General features: G+C 42.5%; 1 protein-coding gene and 1 long non-coding RNA gene across 28 annotated transcripts in view; one reads left to right on the top strand and one right to left on the bottom strand.

Annotated features, from left to right (window-relative positions):
- Positions 1 to 831: 831 nt before the first annotated feature.
- Positions 832 to 14,320, top strand: part of TACC2 (transforming acidic coiled-coil containing protein 2) — a 155,384-nt gene continuing 141,895 nt past the window's right edge. For 4 of the 27 annotated variants that reach the window (XM_083741136.1, XM_083741171.1, XM_083741144.1 and 1 more), the window contains exons 1-2: positions 905 to 1,073; positions 5,091 to 5,203. The gene's annotated coding sequence lies outside the window, so the exon portion shown is untranslated. Of the gene's footprint in view, positions 1,074 to 5,090; positions 5,204 to 8,016; positions 8,133 to 13,023; positions 13,199 to 14,320 lie in introns of those variants that run through there. The other 23 variants (XM_083741134.1, XM_083741168.1, XM_083741143.1 and 20 more) reach the window with 15 other exon arrangements.
- LOC310845822 overlaps positions 7,217 to 14,320 on the bottom strand; it is a 40,986-nt gene continuing 33,882 nt past the window's right edge. Inside the window, exons 2-3 of the long non-coding RNA XR_014564976.1 lie at positions 8,765 to 8,911; positions 7,217 to 8,098 (exon numbers count right to left, since the gene is read on the bottom strand). This is a non-coding gene — a long non-coding RNA (uncharacterized lncRNA). The remainder of the gene's footprint in view (positions 8,099 to 8,764; positions 8,912 to 14,320) is intronic.

The following is a 14,320-nucleotide window of genomic DNA, read 5'->3' as shown; positions in this document are numbered from 1 at the left end:
TATTTTCACTGTGAGCTCCCTGATGACATTTCCCCCTTGACAGCTAAGGCCAGAGTCTTCATGGTTAAGAGGCTAAGACAAAACCTCAGCCTGTGAACTCTGAGAAAGCAAGACCTCTTGGATGCCCTCTAATGGAACAAAGGCAGCACAACAGTTGTGGAAGTGCAACCTTGTGGGACAGGCAGGCAGCAGGTTGAGTGGGAGCATTATTTTTAAACAAGAAAACTTTGCAAGGAAAGGGTTAAATGCAGCCGTCTGTCTCTTTGCAATAGCTGAGAAGCTAGACTCTACACAGGCTACCCCAGTCCTCACAAATAAATAAATAAATAAATAAATAAGGCTTCTACCTTTTGTTTTTATTTTAGAGTAATGCCTTCTCTGGGGGGGGGGGGAGAGTGCTGAAATAGTAGTGCTGTTAATCATTTAGGAATTGCATTTGCTGATCCTGCTGTAGAAGAGAATGTGGGGGCAGGGCTAGACAGGATCCCAGCCAAATCCTGTGCATGTAAATTTTGAAATAAGCCCCATTCAGTGGGACTTTGCTCTCAGCTAGGATCTGAGCCTTCAAGTTTCTGTGTGGGCTTCAATTCGAGCCTGGTCCTAATTTTATCCAGTGAGCAAGCAGAGAGGTATTATGCGTCTAAGTATGTGTGTTTTAAAGTTGAAACCAAAAATACACAGAGTTAAAATCCCAAAGGGCTATACTGGCATAATATATAAATATTGCATTTAGTAATAAACCAAGGAATAAAACATTCTGCATCTAGTTTACAGCACCTGGGAGGGTGTGTTCATGTGGAGTGCATTTCCTTTTATGCTATTTTCCCATCCAGTAACGGGGGATTCCTGCAGAGAACTGACGTGTTGTAGCTTTGAGCTCCCGGGGTCAGATTCCTTACACTTCACGGCTATCCAGCATAGTGTTCTCAAACCTAAGCCAATTCACATTAATAGAACACTTTCATGTGATCCAGGGGGAAAGGGATCCACACACACAGGAGAAAAAGGCAGGGAGTGAAGGACGCTGTCAGATCAGGGGCACCGTTTTTGCTTTTCGACTGGAGGAAAACGAGGTAAGTAAATCCTAAATCACACTTCTGTAAATCCTTTTTGACAACAGAAAGCTTAGAATCATTTTGTTAGCTGGGCTTTTGCAGAGTATTACAGGAAAAGAATTCCTTTCCTCCTTACAGAAGTGGTTTATAACCTTCAGCTTGGAAAGTTGTGAAGAGATTTTCCTTTTTCAGCATTACAGGCTGAAATTGTATGTGTAAACGTGCTTCTGGTGTTTATTGAGCATTCATTCTTATTTGTTTGTGGGGAGGCTATGTCAATTCAAGTTTCATTCCATACTTTCCAGTGCATTTATCCACTGCTTGCCTTATTGCAAAAGGTCCGTTCTTTTGAGGAAGCAAGTTTATTGAGCAAGAGCCCCAATGGCTCCATATACCTGAATTTGCCAACATACAATTGAACCACACTCCAAAATAGTGACTGTATGGAAACGCATTCAGAATTTTGAAGCCGGAATAGGGATGCCAATTTGAGATTAAATGATGCAGATTAACCATCCAAGGTGTACTTTTCATAGATGTTTATTCTAGGCTGTCATAACTTTGAAAATGCTGCTTGCTGGCATTTACTTAATTGTTTTACCACGTTTATGCAATACATTGATTTTATTTATCATACGTTTCAGGTATAAAAAGGAATGCATGGGGTGATATTTACTGCTTTCAATTATTCAAGCCTTATATTATACCAGCCTGGTGCTTGCCATATGTTTTGGACCACAACTCCCATCAGCCCTAGCTCCAGCTGGCTGTGGTTGATGGGGATTGTAGTCCAAAACCTCTGAAGGTTGCCAGATTGGTGAAGGCTGTTCTTTTCATCACCTTTCTCACCTGAATGACTTGATTAAAAACATCTGACACATTAGGATATGCATATACATGTAGGGGCAGAATTTCAGCATCTGTGATCTGTTTCTGCTCTTTAAAGAGGTAGTAGGGGAAGGTGATTCACAGACAGGTGAACTGACCCGTAGCACCCTACAGAAATCTTTATCTATTTAAAATATATATTTTTATATATTATGCTTTTATTATGATTTTATTGGGTGCCAACAGAGCATAGAGTCTGTTTTCAAGTCATTGAATCATATACCTCTTGACTGTAATGAAACCTTTAAGCAACTTACATTCATATTTTGATTTAAACCAAATTATAATAGCATAGGCTACTTGAACTACTGTGTATATATTGTATATATATGGAGCATCTATAAGAAAGAAATGTTTGGTCCAGTTTTACGATATTCACATTCTTGTCCCCCTTTCTTCCAAGGAATTTAAGTTCATTACATATCTTTATGTGCCAGGTGAAAACTTCCCTCTTCACCCAGGCCTTGTACTAATTAAACAATCTATGGCATTTTAAGCTGTAGGGGGTATTGTTTGTAATTATATTATGTAATTTTTGTTTTTGTAATGAGAACTGCCATGTGATCCTCAGATGAAGGATGGTATATAAATCTCATAAATAACAACAAAAATAAATTGCCCTGCATGCTTCTCTTCCTCTGTGCCTCATTTTATCTTCACAACAACCCTGTGAGGTAGGTTGAGCTGAGAGATAATTGACTGGTTTGGGACCACCTAGTGGGCTTCGTAGCTGATGGGGGGCGGATCTGACCCTGGATCAATTCCCCCCCCCTCTCTCTCTCTGTGTTTTTGAAGGATGAGATACATTATAGATAACAATAACAGCAAACAAGTGGGAACTTCAATGAATTGTTGCTGTGTTGAATGTTCAGACTGACAGATAGGCATGCCCTTTCACAGCACACTCCATTCCATTCCCCCTTCTGGTTGGACCAATGCGGGAAGACAATTCTAGACTAGATGGGCCTTTGGTTTGATCCAGCAGGGCTCTTCTTAGGTCGATGAATTGCGTAGCAACCAGTTTAAACAGAACTTTGAACTGGATTAAATTTGAAAACAGTTTTGAAGTGTGCAACTGACAAGGACTCCAAATGTTTGGTATTGCAAAGTATTTACTACAACCATTCTGTAACTAAAATTTTAATTTAACAAGTACCAAGTTCATAAGTTTATTGTTCTAGCTATGACAAACTAAGTAACAATAGTATTAATAAAATAATACAGAACATACATCAAAAAAATAAGCCAACATTCATGATGAAAGAGAGAGAAGATACCAGAGACACCAACAAGCTTAAGTCTAGCTTGATTTCAGATTAAGCCTCTGAATTACCAAAACAATTTGTTGCAATTTTATCAAACTCCTTTTTCCTTTTTAGTTATTTCTTTTGCAGCCAGTGGACATAGGGCTACTGTGTTACAAAGCTATTATAGTCAAAGCTATTTATAGTGTACGCCTCAGCGCCTAGGACTTGCCGATCGAAAGGTCGGAGGTTCGAATCCCTGCGGTGGGGTGCGCTCCCGCTGCTCGGTCCCAGCGCCTGCCAACCTAGCAGTTCGAAAGCACCTCCGGGTGCAAGTAGATAAATAGGGACCGCTTACCAGCGGGAAGGTAAACGGCGTTTCCGTGTGCGGCTCTGGCTCACCAGAGCAGCAATGTCACGCTGGCCACGTGACCCGGAAGTGTCTCCGGACAGCGCTGGCCCCTGGCCTCTTGAGTGAGATGGGCGCACAACCCCAGAGTCTGTCAAGACTGGCCCGTACGGGCAGGGGTACCTTTACCTTTTTTATGTGTTTCTGTGAACAAAGGTTTCAGAAAGCGATCTCTTGGGTCTCTATATAAGTGGAAGACTAACAGATAATGAGTGATGTCTTCCACCTGAGGTTGGCCACAAATACATAGTCTGTCTGCGTATGGGACCTTGTAACAGCAGCCATCCAAGACTAGAGTGGGCCTCACTTGGAAACGCAATTAAATAAAGGCATTTCTTAAGGAAATTGGTGAGAGTTTGGCCAGATAACTAGCTGTAGAATACTCTGTTCTCAGGAGTGAATACCAAGGGGGAAATTGGGCATTTCTCATTGGTTGCAGGTCCCTTCTGGATTCTATCCAGAAGAGCCAATCATTTATTTGACACTTCTTTTTGGTCAATGCAGACCACAGTTCTGGAAAATAATACTTGTCTAAACTAAAGCATCTTGACAAGCTGCTCTCCAGAGCTGGTTATCATCCAATTCCATACAGCCAGGAAAATGCTCAATTGGCTTAGTAGAAATTCTTTTAATATACTTTAACTGAGCGCAATCTGTTCTTGCCTTAATCGTTGGCCACCTGGATTCTTTACAAAGAAGAGTGGCTGACATTCCTGATGGTAGAGAGAATAGCTTCTGGAAAAAAATATTCTGCAAAGTTTCCAAAACTTTAATGGAGTTCGAATCAGAGGCCTAGATTTCAACACCATCACAGAAATGTACTACAGTATTTTGCTTGCTACTAGCACCTAAATAGTCAATTGGACAAGGAAGTTGAGATGTCCATTTTCTCCTAGTCATAAGGACTGGATGTCAAAATCATGGGATGTTATGGTTTGTTTTATGTAGGTTTTTTTTTTTCATGAAAGAGCTAATTCCAAGGTGGAATCAGAGCAGTGTTGAGGCAATGAACACACCCACTGCTGTAAAGCTTTGTACTGAAGCTATACCTGAATGACAAACTCCCTTTTCTTTCTTTTTGGAATCTGCATGCTGAGCTCTGCTGCTTTGAGAAAAAGAACATTAGGCATCATGGCACGTTTACAAGCGCACCACTCAGCAGGTCTGAAACATCACACAAGCACATTCTTGGACTAATTAAATTTTTCATACTGCATGGTGCATGTTAGGACTCGACAAGCACATTTGCCTCACTCAGGTTTTGGATTGAGGTACAATGGGAAACAGGAATCAAGATTTTATCCTATGTTGTCTGCAAGACTTGAGCACCCCAGTTTGGGAACATGGGAGGCAGCCAATATAAAAGCTGCATGCACACAGTTGTTGTTTTTTGTAAGTATCTGGAACAGGTTGCTGCATAGGAAACCAAATAAAACAACATGTTCAGCTCTGCATATGTTACCTCCAGTGGCGAATGAGTTTCTCTTTCAACAGGAACTTATTGCACACAGTTGTTGTCTGCAAGCTGTGGTGAAACCTGTTCTGACTTCTGTATACATTCATGTATTTGGAGAAACACATGTGGACTTGAAGAGAGGAGGGAGATGGTATGTAAGTCCTGAGTATGTTGGCTTCACGTTTGTCTTCTGAGCGTTTAGGGTAACCACGTTCAACTGAATGCTTCCCTCCAATTGGAAACCTAACATAAGAAGCTGTGATATCCTAAGTCAGACCATTGGACTGTCTAGTTCAATACTGTATTGTCTACACTGACTGGCAGGGCTTTAGATGGGGAATCTTTCTCAGCCCTGCCTGGAGAATGAATCTGGGACCTTCTGCATGCAATATGGATGCTCTTCCACTGAGTTGTGGCCCTTCCCTAAACTTCCCCAGGGTTCCTAATCTGGGGAAGGCATTCAAGTGCAGACCTTGGCACTGAATGTAGGACATCTGCCATGGAGCTGGCATACACTGGGATGTTGGAAAAGGGTGGAGCTTTCATGTATATTCCCGCCTCCCCTTTAAACTACAAATGTATATATACCTTGAATACCGAGGTAGGGCACTGGTGTCAGTAAACTGGGCATGACATTTTTTTAAAAAAGGTTTCCTTAAAACATTTTAATACCCACTTCATCAAAACTGATTCCATAATAGTTTGCAAGGTTTTATATACACGCAAACTTGCCATTGCAGTGGCCAAGTGGTATGTATGCTCATTACAGCATGGATCGAACTGGGAACTGCAGCCATTTTTGTAGCATGAAATACACACCGGGGAATAATGTAACTGGAACAGTTGCAAATCAGTGGAAGTGAAGTAGTCAGTGCAGATGGTTTGAGTTATCTTATTACGCGAGGCAAATATTATAGAAAAGGAAAAATGTATTGGAAAAAGCTGTCTGCAAAACATCCCGACTGGTTTATCGCTTACTGTTTCCAAGTCCTTCCCAACTCACAGGCTGATGACTACATTTAACCACTTTCTTTATTAGGCTAGTCACTGTTACCCACAGATCTGGAATATTAGGCAGTTGCGCTGAGCCAAAATCCACCATTAAGTTAAAGTTGTATGAAACCTGTGGTCAACATTTGTTTTTGTTAGAAGCTTGAGTTTTTTGAAAAGGACAAGAATCCTTGTTTATTGAAGGGAGAGGTAATCATGGTGATATTTCCAATGTCAAGGAAAATTCATGTTCCATTCAAATCAGCTTCAAAATTGGCTAAACTTAGTTTGCAATGTTATTAAAGACGAAATACATCCAGTGGCTCACAGATGGCATTCTGACCACAGCAGCACTCAACAATTCTGTTGATGTAAATATAAAATCAGCCACTTAAAAAAAGGGGGGGCTGCAAGCTTTTCAAAAAATGCATAAAGCAATACAAAGTTACACCAGGTATTTTTTGTTATGCCCAGTGTCTCCTGATTTACACCAGCTGTCTCAGCAGGCACAACAGAAGCATCTAGATTGTGGTGGCACATAGACCATGTAGCGCACTGCACATGGGACCTTGAAGTTTGGAAATAGGAGCTTTCCAGTTAGCCCCAAAACTGCAATGCACCAGGCTTCACTCTTTTAGCACTACAAATTTGTTTGCAATGCTGACAGGAAGGGGCAAGTGGGAGAGTATCATGGCAGATGCATGGAGCCCATGGAGATTTGGATGTGTACTTGAGAATCTTATTCAGAACTGCCAGACAGTTGCTGTCTTAGCATTTCTAGACAGGAAAATATGAAGGCCTGTCCCATTCATTTGATGTTATCTACAGAAAGGTAGCAGCCACCTTTGTGATGCTTCATTTCTCCCCAGTCACGTGCATGCTCAGCTTTCTTTGCACTTATCACTTTAGCACCAATGTAGGAGTCTCTCCAAATACCCTTTTTATTGTGCATTCATGATTATTTGCACTCCTGGTGGTATTGGGGCAGTAAACACCACCCTGCTCTCAATGTTGTTTGCACCTGCAAAAAGCCTAGGGGCAGTCTGCATTCTTTCCACATACAGTAACTTTCTGCTGAAATCCTGCAGTGTTTTATACTACAAATGTTACAAGGTGGTTGTTATTGTTTGGTCCTGCTTTTGCTGTGCTATAGCCCAAAAATAACCAGCAACAATGCAGGCAGGTTCTTTTTATTTATTTTACTTGCAAAAGTATTTCTATACCACCATATTATAAGGTAGCAAGGTGATGCACACCGCTAAAACCTAAAACATACAGTAATTTGAAAAACCCCCACAGATAATCATTAAGGTCTCAGGGAAGCATTCAAGAACAACTAATAAAGAGGAATATAAATCCACTAACCATTCACCACTAACACACTGCTATAGCACCAATGACATGTTGCAGAATACGCAAAATTTGCAACAAACAAACAAACAAGCACCAGTCTGGAGGAGCCAAACACGTAGAAAGGGAACTGTGTAAAAAATGAACACTCCAGCACAAGACAGTCTACATGGGTGTTTGGTTTTAGTTTCTGTGTACAATGCACTATAACTTGATTCTGGCCCTACAATTAGCTTGTGCTATACATACAGGTGTAACACTAGTGTGCACTTAGCTTGGGGGTGCATGAGGCTTTTAGGGGTACACTGTGTGAGTATATCTACTATGCCCCCCCAAAAAAACCCTAGACTGAAGAAACCTTGGGTTGTTTTCTTTCATATTAATCTTTTCTGTGAGCAACAACACAACACCGAAACCCTTACCCTTGTCCCAGGATTATGCATAGATTGGCCTCAGCTCTGCAAACAGTAACAGACTCCAAGTCTTAGTTGCAAATTGGGGTTCTACGTGTGTGGATATTTTTAGGATCAGAGCCGATGAGTCTGGCCAACCTTTGGCTCTCCTCCAGATCAAAACAGTGAGGTCTGGGGGATAGGGTTTCTGTATTCCCAAATACCAGTTCCTCTCCAGAAGAGTATATGTTATTGGGAGGAAATATTCCTGGACATTCTGGACGGTAACTTGCAGACGGGAGTTGCAGCAATTCCTGCCAAGACATAAAATTTTACAACACACCTTAGGTGAGTGTTGCTGGAAAGGCCCATCGAATCCAGATTTGTGTTCTCAAGGTGGGCTCACCAGATACCTATGGGAAACAACATCAGCTGGATGTGACACGATTCCCCAATCTGGATGCTTTCTATTCAGATCTCCGCCACGGGTGCATTTGGTATTGTTTCTAAACATATTTGTGGTTACTTTCTGTGTTGTTTTTTAACTGTTTCCATAGATTTGTGTTGCATTTTGTACATCGCCCTGAGGCATATCTGGAAGGCAGTAGTTAAATGAGTCCAATAGTTCTCACCTGCTTCTAACCCTCAGACACTAGTATTCAGAGACATGCCAGTAGCCAGACACTAGTATTCAGAGACTGAAGTAGCGCAAAGAAAGTACATGATTAATTTGTTCCAGTTTTAAGATACCCACCAAGCACTGGATTTAGGGCAGTTCCCCTGCATAGGGAGCCAAGTTGAGGGGGTGCAAAAGTGATAGTAGTAGTAGTAACAACAAACAAACTATATTTATATGGGTAAATATACAGGTAAACGTACCAAAAGGGATTATTGTGAAAATAAGAAATATTTGGAAGGGGAATGCCAAATTTTGTCCTCAGGGTGCCATATTACCAAAGTCCACCCCTGAACCTACCCACCCTAACAAGGGCATTTCAGGTTAGAGATGATCTTCTGCTTGGGCGTGGGAAGGCAGGTGAAGAAAGCAGGAGGGAGAACAGCAGGATCTCCTTGGGATCTAAAAGCAGCACATCTAATGTGGATGTGAGAGCCATAGGATACAGCATCTGGAAATAATATACCTCTCACGCTCACCTCATGTCTCTGATAAGCATGAAATTCTGGGGCACAGCCGTTACCTGGCTTCTGTTTTTCTATGAAAGGAGGTCACCAGAGGCATATGCCCCCCCCCTTTAACAGTTGAATGTATGTACAAAGGTACAGGCTGAGCATAAGTGGAGGCACATCTTAAAGACAAGCCAGAGTCAGCCAAAGTCCACATTGGGCAGACAGCATGATTACTGAGATGTCAAATTTTACAGAGCAGATTTTCTAAGGAGAAGGTCTATGCTCACAGCTCCTGCTTAAAAAACTTAGAACCTTATTGCCAGTGATATTTGCAATATATGAGCCCTACCCTTCTGCAAAAAAAATGGAAAGCTACATATTGGCCATCTGGTCTTCAAGTTCCCCAAAGTGTTTGCAAGTGTAGTGAAGTCTCACTGGGTATTGCACAAGCACCTTTAAATATAAGTGTCCCTAGATCCTGAAAACAGATCGCCTCACGCTGTTGGGGGTTTGTTTTAGTGACTGGAAAATGATCACATCAGGTATAAATAGTGCCAGAGCCAGGCTGGCAAAGCACATGTGTTGCACAACTTTAGCTCTCTCATTAGGAGAAGCAGATTAGGTTGGGTGTTTGTTTGAAGCATTGAGGGATTATGCCATCTGGGGCAACAGAAGCTGGTTTTGTTCATTCCCTTCTCGACAGCCAAGCAGAAGGACCTGCTGGAGCTCCCTTCCATAGCCTCATGATCCAGTTAGAAAGCATGATAATATGGTTTAGCAACTGGCCTTAATTACTAGGTTGCAATGCAACTGAGACACTGTTCATTAAGTGACTTCTTGCTCCTTCCAGGGGGAGTCTTTTCCTGCTTAGGCTTACTGGAGTTGTACCCCAACAATCAAGAGAAAATAGATGCTTGTGTAAAAATAGACCCAGAAACTAATTAGTGCCACCTTTTTACTTTATTTCTTTTATTATTTTAAGTAAGCCTGGACTCCAACTTCCATCATCCGCAACCACTGGCTATGCTGGCTGGAACAGATGGGAGTTGGAGTCCAATGATACTTGGAGAGAAACACAAGTTGCTCTACTCTTGCTTTTCACGGCTGCAAACGTACTGACATAACTACTGTTCACGGTTGGCCCAATACATTTTGCTGTATGAGGGCAAAGGCAAGCTGGCAATCTCTCCATTCTACATAGAGAAGCCAACCAGATTAGCACTGTTGAATTGTGCATTGACAATGACACCATCCTCCTCTGCACCTGAGGACAGCAAGCTAGCTTAGAGAGCACATGGTGCACACAGCTCTGTTCTCTAATACCTCCCCACCTGTCCCTCAGTATTTGCTGCCCGAGTTAGCTGCTTTACTCTGTCTGATGATAGGGATGGTCCTGCAGCTGTTTGGAAAACAGATATTTATGTGTGAGTCACTGACTGCTTGTTTACACTCAAAAGAACAGCCTCCAACAGCTATCTCTGATTGAGATGCCCTTTAAGTATTCTCCATGTGACTTAGGAGTTTCTTGTCCAACTGCAGATCCATGATGGAGGTGGGGAAACATCTGAATGACTCATCCACATGGTGGGGCCAATTTTATGGGTCTTCCCCACGGAAGTGGCAGGAGGAGCTGTGTCCTTTACAGGTTACCTGAGCTGCATGGGAACCACTTTTATTCAGAGAGGCTTGGAAGATCATTTTAAATGGGGCAACCACGTGGGCCTTTTATATAGAAGCCTGGGTGGTAGGCTCCAACTAACCTATAAAAAGCCCTGCAGATTATTTGAGAGAGAGCTATATACTGTCATATGCATGGTCAACACATACATCAAAATGAGGTGGATATAAACTGGCAGAGTTCTGTGATAGCAGAGTGAACTGAACCACTTCAGACTGCAGATAGGGAAATTGGATTTTGGAACACTCCCTCTTCCAGCTGTGTAAATACAACAGCCACAGCTGCAACTTGGGATAACACTTTGTGCACTTGATGAAGAGGATTGTTGTCCATGAAAACATTGGCCATAATAATTATGTTAGTCCTTTAGACTCTTCACCATTTTGCTGCAAGTGGCTGACATGTCCATCCTCCCGGAAACCCATGCAGACAGTTCCTTCAATATCCCACTCAGGAAGGCAGGGGCTCTTTCTATGAGATACTTGCTGTTTTGTTTCTCCATTTGTGGAGCAGTTGCTGTCACAGAGTCTCCTTAAAAGCACTGGCAGCAGTATAGCTCTGCTGTACATACAAGATGCCCAGAATACTGGTGCAAACAAGGTAATAATCCTTTGGCCTGAACTCCTGTTTAGGCAAGAATTTGGTACAGGGTTTGGTGCATCACCTGAACCTGATGATTTCAGTGGGTTTGGGTGTGTCTAAATTTGTATAGAAACAGGCTGAATATCTTCATATTGTGCTAACATGCCACAGCACTGTGCAAAATTATGTTAAGCACTAGACCTTGAAGTCTGCCTAGGAGTTGGTAGTTTTATGCAAGCAGACTCTGTCAAGCAATCTCTTGTAGTCATTGGAGCTGACATTAAGGGTTAATAATAACTATTAACTCAGAGCATAAACAGGTGCCATGCTTCTTGCATCACCTCATTTCAAAGAGTTTCTGTCTGTGCGACTCCACCTATCAAATATGAATCACTGGGAAATTATTCCCAGCACAGACGGTCATGTCGGCAGTTGACAGCAGCAAAGCTCTCTGAAGATAGCAGGGAAAACAAACAAGCCAAAGGGAAACTCTGAATTCATTCTCACACACAAATTCATTCTTGATCTTATGTACCTGCCCATCTGAAGCAACATTAGGGTTCCCACTTATTTTACTGCCTGTGTTTCACATGGTGAAGCTTGACTTCACAGTTGCCTGGCAGCTGAAGCTCAACCTGATAGGGTTTGGTTCACTCCCAGTTCTGCTTCCTCACTTGTAGCTGCCCTTCACCCATGCCTGATGGAGGGTAGTTCACTTTCTCCTAAAACTGGCAGGTTACTGATATGTAAATCCCCTGATGCAGCAGTATCTGAGGCAGTTGGTCCTAGTCCTGTTGTCCACCTCTGTACCCCACATGCCGTAATAAGCAGTATTTCAGATGTGTGGGCTGTGCATTATTCTCTGTAGACATTTTGATGTGATGGAAGTGTTAGTTTCTCCAGGGCTATGTCCAAGGCTGTCTGTTGCTGCTGGAGTATCAAAGCAAGAACATGAGGGATACAGCCAAAGTGATGGCTGGGGCAACCCAGTCAAATGGGTGGGGTATTATCTAGCTATCTATCATCTACCTACCTACCTACCTACCTACCTAAAAAGGTAAAGGGACCCCTGACCATTAGGTCCAGTCGCGAACGACTCTGGGGTTGCGGTGCTCATCTCACTTTACTGGCCAAGGGAGCCGGCATATGGCTTCCCGGTCATGTGGCCAGCATGACTAAGCTGCTTCTGGCGAACCAGAGCAGCGCACGGAAACACTGTTTACCTTCCCACCGGAGCGGCACCTATCTACTTGCACAGGCATGCTTTCAAACTGCTAGGTGGGCAGGAGAAGGACCGAGCAATTGGAGCTCACCCCATCACGGGGATTCAAACCGCCGACCTTCTGATCGGCAAGCTTTAGGCCCTGTGGTTTAGATCACAGCGCCACCTGCGTTTGCCCTACCTATCTGCCCTTAAATCCATTTTTTATGAAGGCTGCTATGAAAATACTTTACATAATAAACAAAAAAGTTTCCCTTATGTTTTCCTTATGCAGTATTTTAAAATGTTAGTTGAGAGTCCTGAGATGGTAATAAAGTGTTTGTGGATGTTGCAGTGTGTGTTTGTGTGTGTGTGTGTGTGTGTGTGTGTGTGTGTGGTGATACCCACAAAGAGCCCGCAGGTCATATGTGCCTTGGCCCTCTAAATGAGATGGAAAAGCAGAGGAAGGTAACCAAATTTTCCATTTTCTGATATATGCTGCAATGTCTGTCTTCAACTCCATATCCTCACGCATCTGTCTCTCCTTCTTAAGTAGCACTTATTGAGTGAGTGTGGGGAACTGACTGGTTCTGCTCTGTACCTGGGGTGGAGTCAAAGTTATTTGTTCAACTGGTTATGCTTAATTCAAGGTGGGTCATTTAAAAGAGAGCCAGATTCATGTGATTCGGAGGAGAGGAAGGCAGAGGAGGAAAACAAAGGTGGAGACTGGTGAGGTGTGCAGCTGGAAAGCGTGAGCTGCCAAAGACATTTGCTGAAGTGCCAGAAGGGGGGTCAGAGGGACAACAAAAACAATTATCCTGGAACGTAAGTGTGCTAAGAATTTCTTCCTATTGTCTTTTTGTTTCTCACAACAAAAGTAAGTTTCTCACGGGACAAGGTTTACATGAGCACTATATTCTAAAATACAGTTGAGCTGAAACTGTATTTTAAAACAACATGCTTTAAAAGTATGTTATCTAGGAATAACAATGGAAAACACAAATGAAATTTACTGGTTGGGTTTTGTTATTTCTTTAAAAAATCAATATGCAAATGTCACTTATTTGTGAGACCTGATCCTAGTGGGTTATGCAAAATCTTGTAATCTCTCAATGAAGAGAACTGTGTTTTAATTAAGAGTCTAGTGAAACAATGTATTCATGTTTGGTCAGAGATATTTTCAGTGACAGTTTATACTGAGGTATTCATCATGAATGGCATATGAGGAGGAATTACATAGCTAGGTAAAGCATTCACATGGTTTGGTGTGTCGGCTGCCTCATATTGTCTCTGGGGTCTACTTTTTTCTTGAGTTAAGAATTCCAGTGGTGGAACCAGAGAAAGGGGGGTGTTGTTGCTGGGAGAGACCCATGTGAAGTGAACAGCTCTAGAGGAGAAATGATGGAGGGTATTGTGCTTAAGTAAAAGTTGTATGAGCAGTGATGACTTTATGGTCTGTGTGGCCCTGTGTTCGATCCTTTTTTTGTTGTGTGTGTGCGTGATCCTATTCCTTCATCTAAATGAATGCAGATGCTTCAAAACAAGAGGGTGTGTGAGGAGAGGATAGCAATATTTCTGTGCTCCCCTCTCCCAGACAACTTGGGAACTATCCACGCTGTTGGCTTGGTAGGAGGGAAAGTTGATGATAATGACAATACCTGTGGAATGAGTGCCCCTACCCAGAAAAAACCATGTTACTAATTATGATGTTAATTATTATGGTGATAAAGCTTCTGCACTGCCCCACCTGCAAACAACTTGAGGCAGTCTAGGAAAATATGACCATAATAATGACAGTGCCTCTGCACTGGGCTCTTCCCCCAAACTGCCCCCCCAACAACTTGGGAAAAATGAAGGGAAAGGTGATAATGATACTGCCTCTGCGCTGCCGCCACCCACCAACTTGGGGACAATAAGGGGAAAGGATGTGATGATGCCTCTGTATTG

Source organism: Podarcis gaigeae, assembly GCF_964106915.1.
Source record: "Podarcis gaigeae genome assembly, chromosome: 5".
In the NCBI taxonomy this organism is placed as follows: Eukaryota; Metazoa; Chordata; class Lepidosauria; order Squamata; family Lacertidae; genus Podarcis; species Podarcis gaigeae.
The sequence above is the reverse complement of the archived record's forward strand: the minus strand, read 5'-3'. Positions and strand labels throughout refer to the sequence as shown.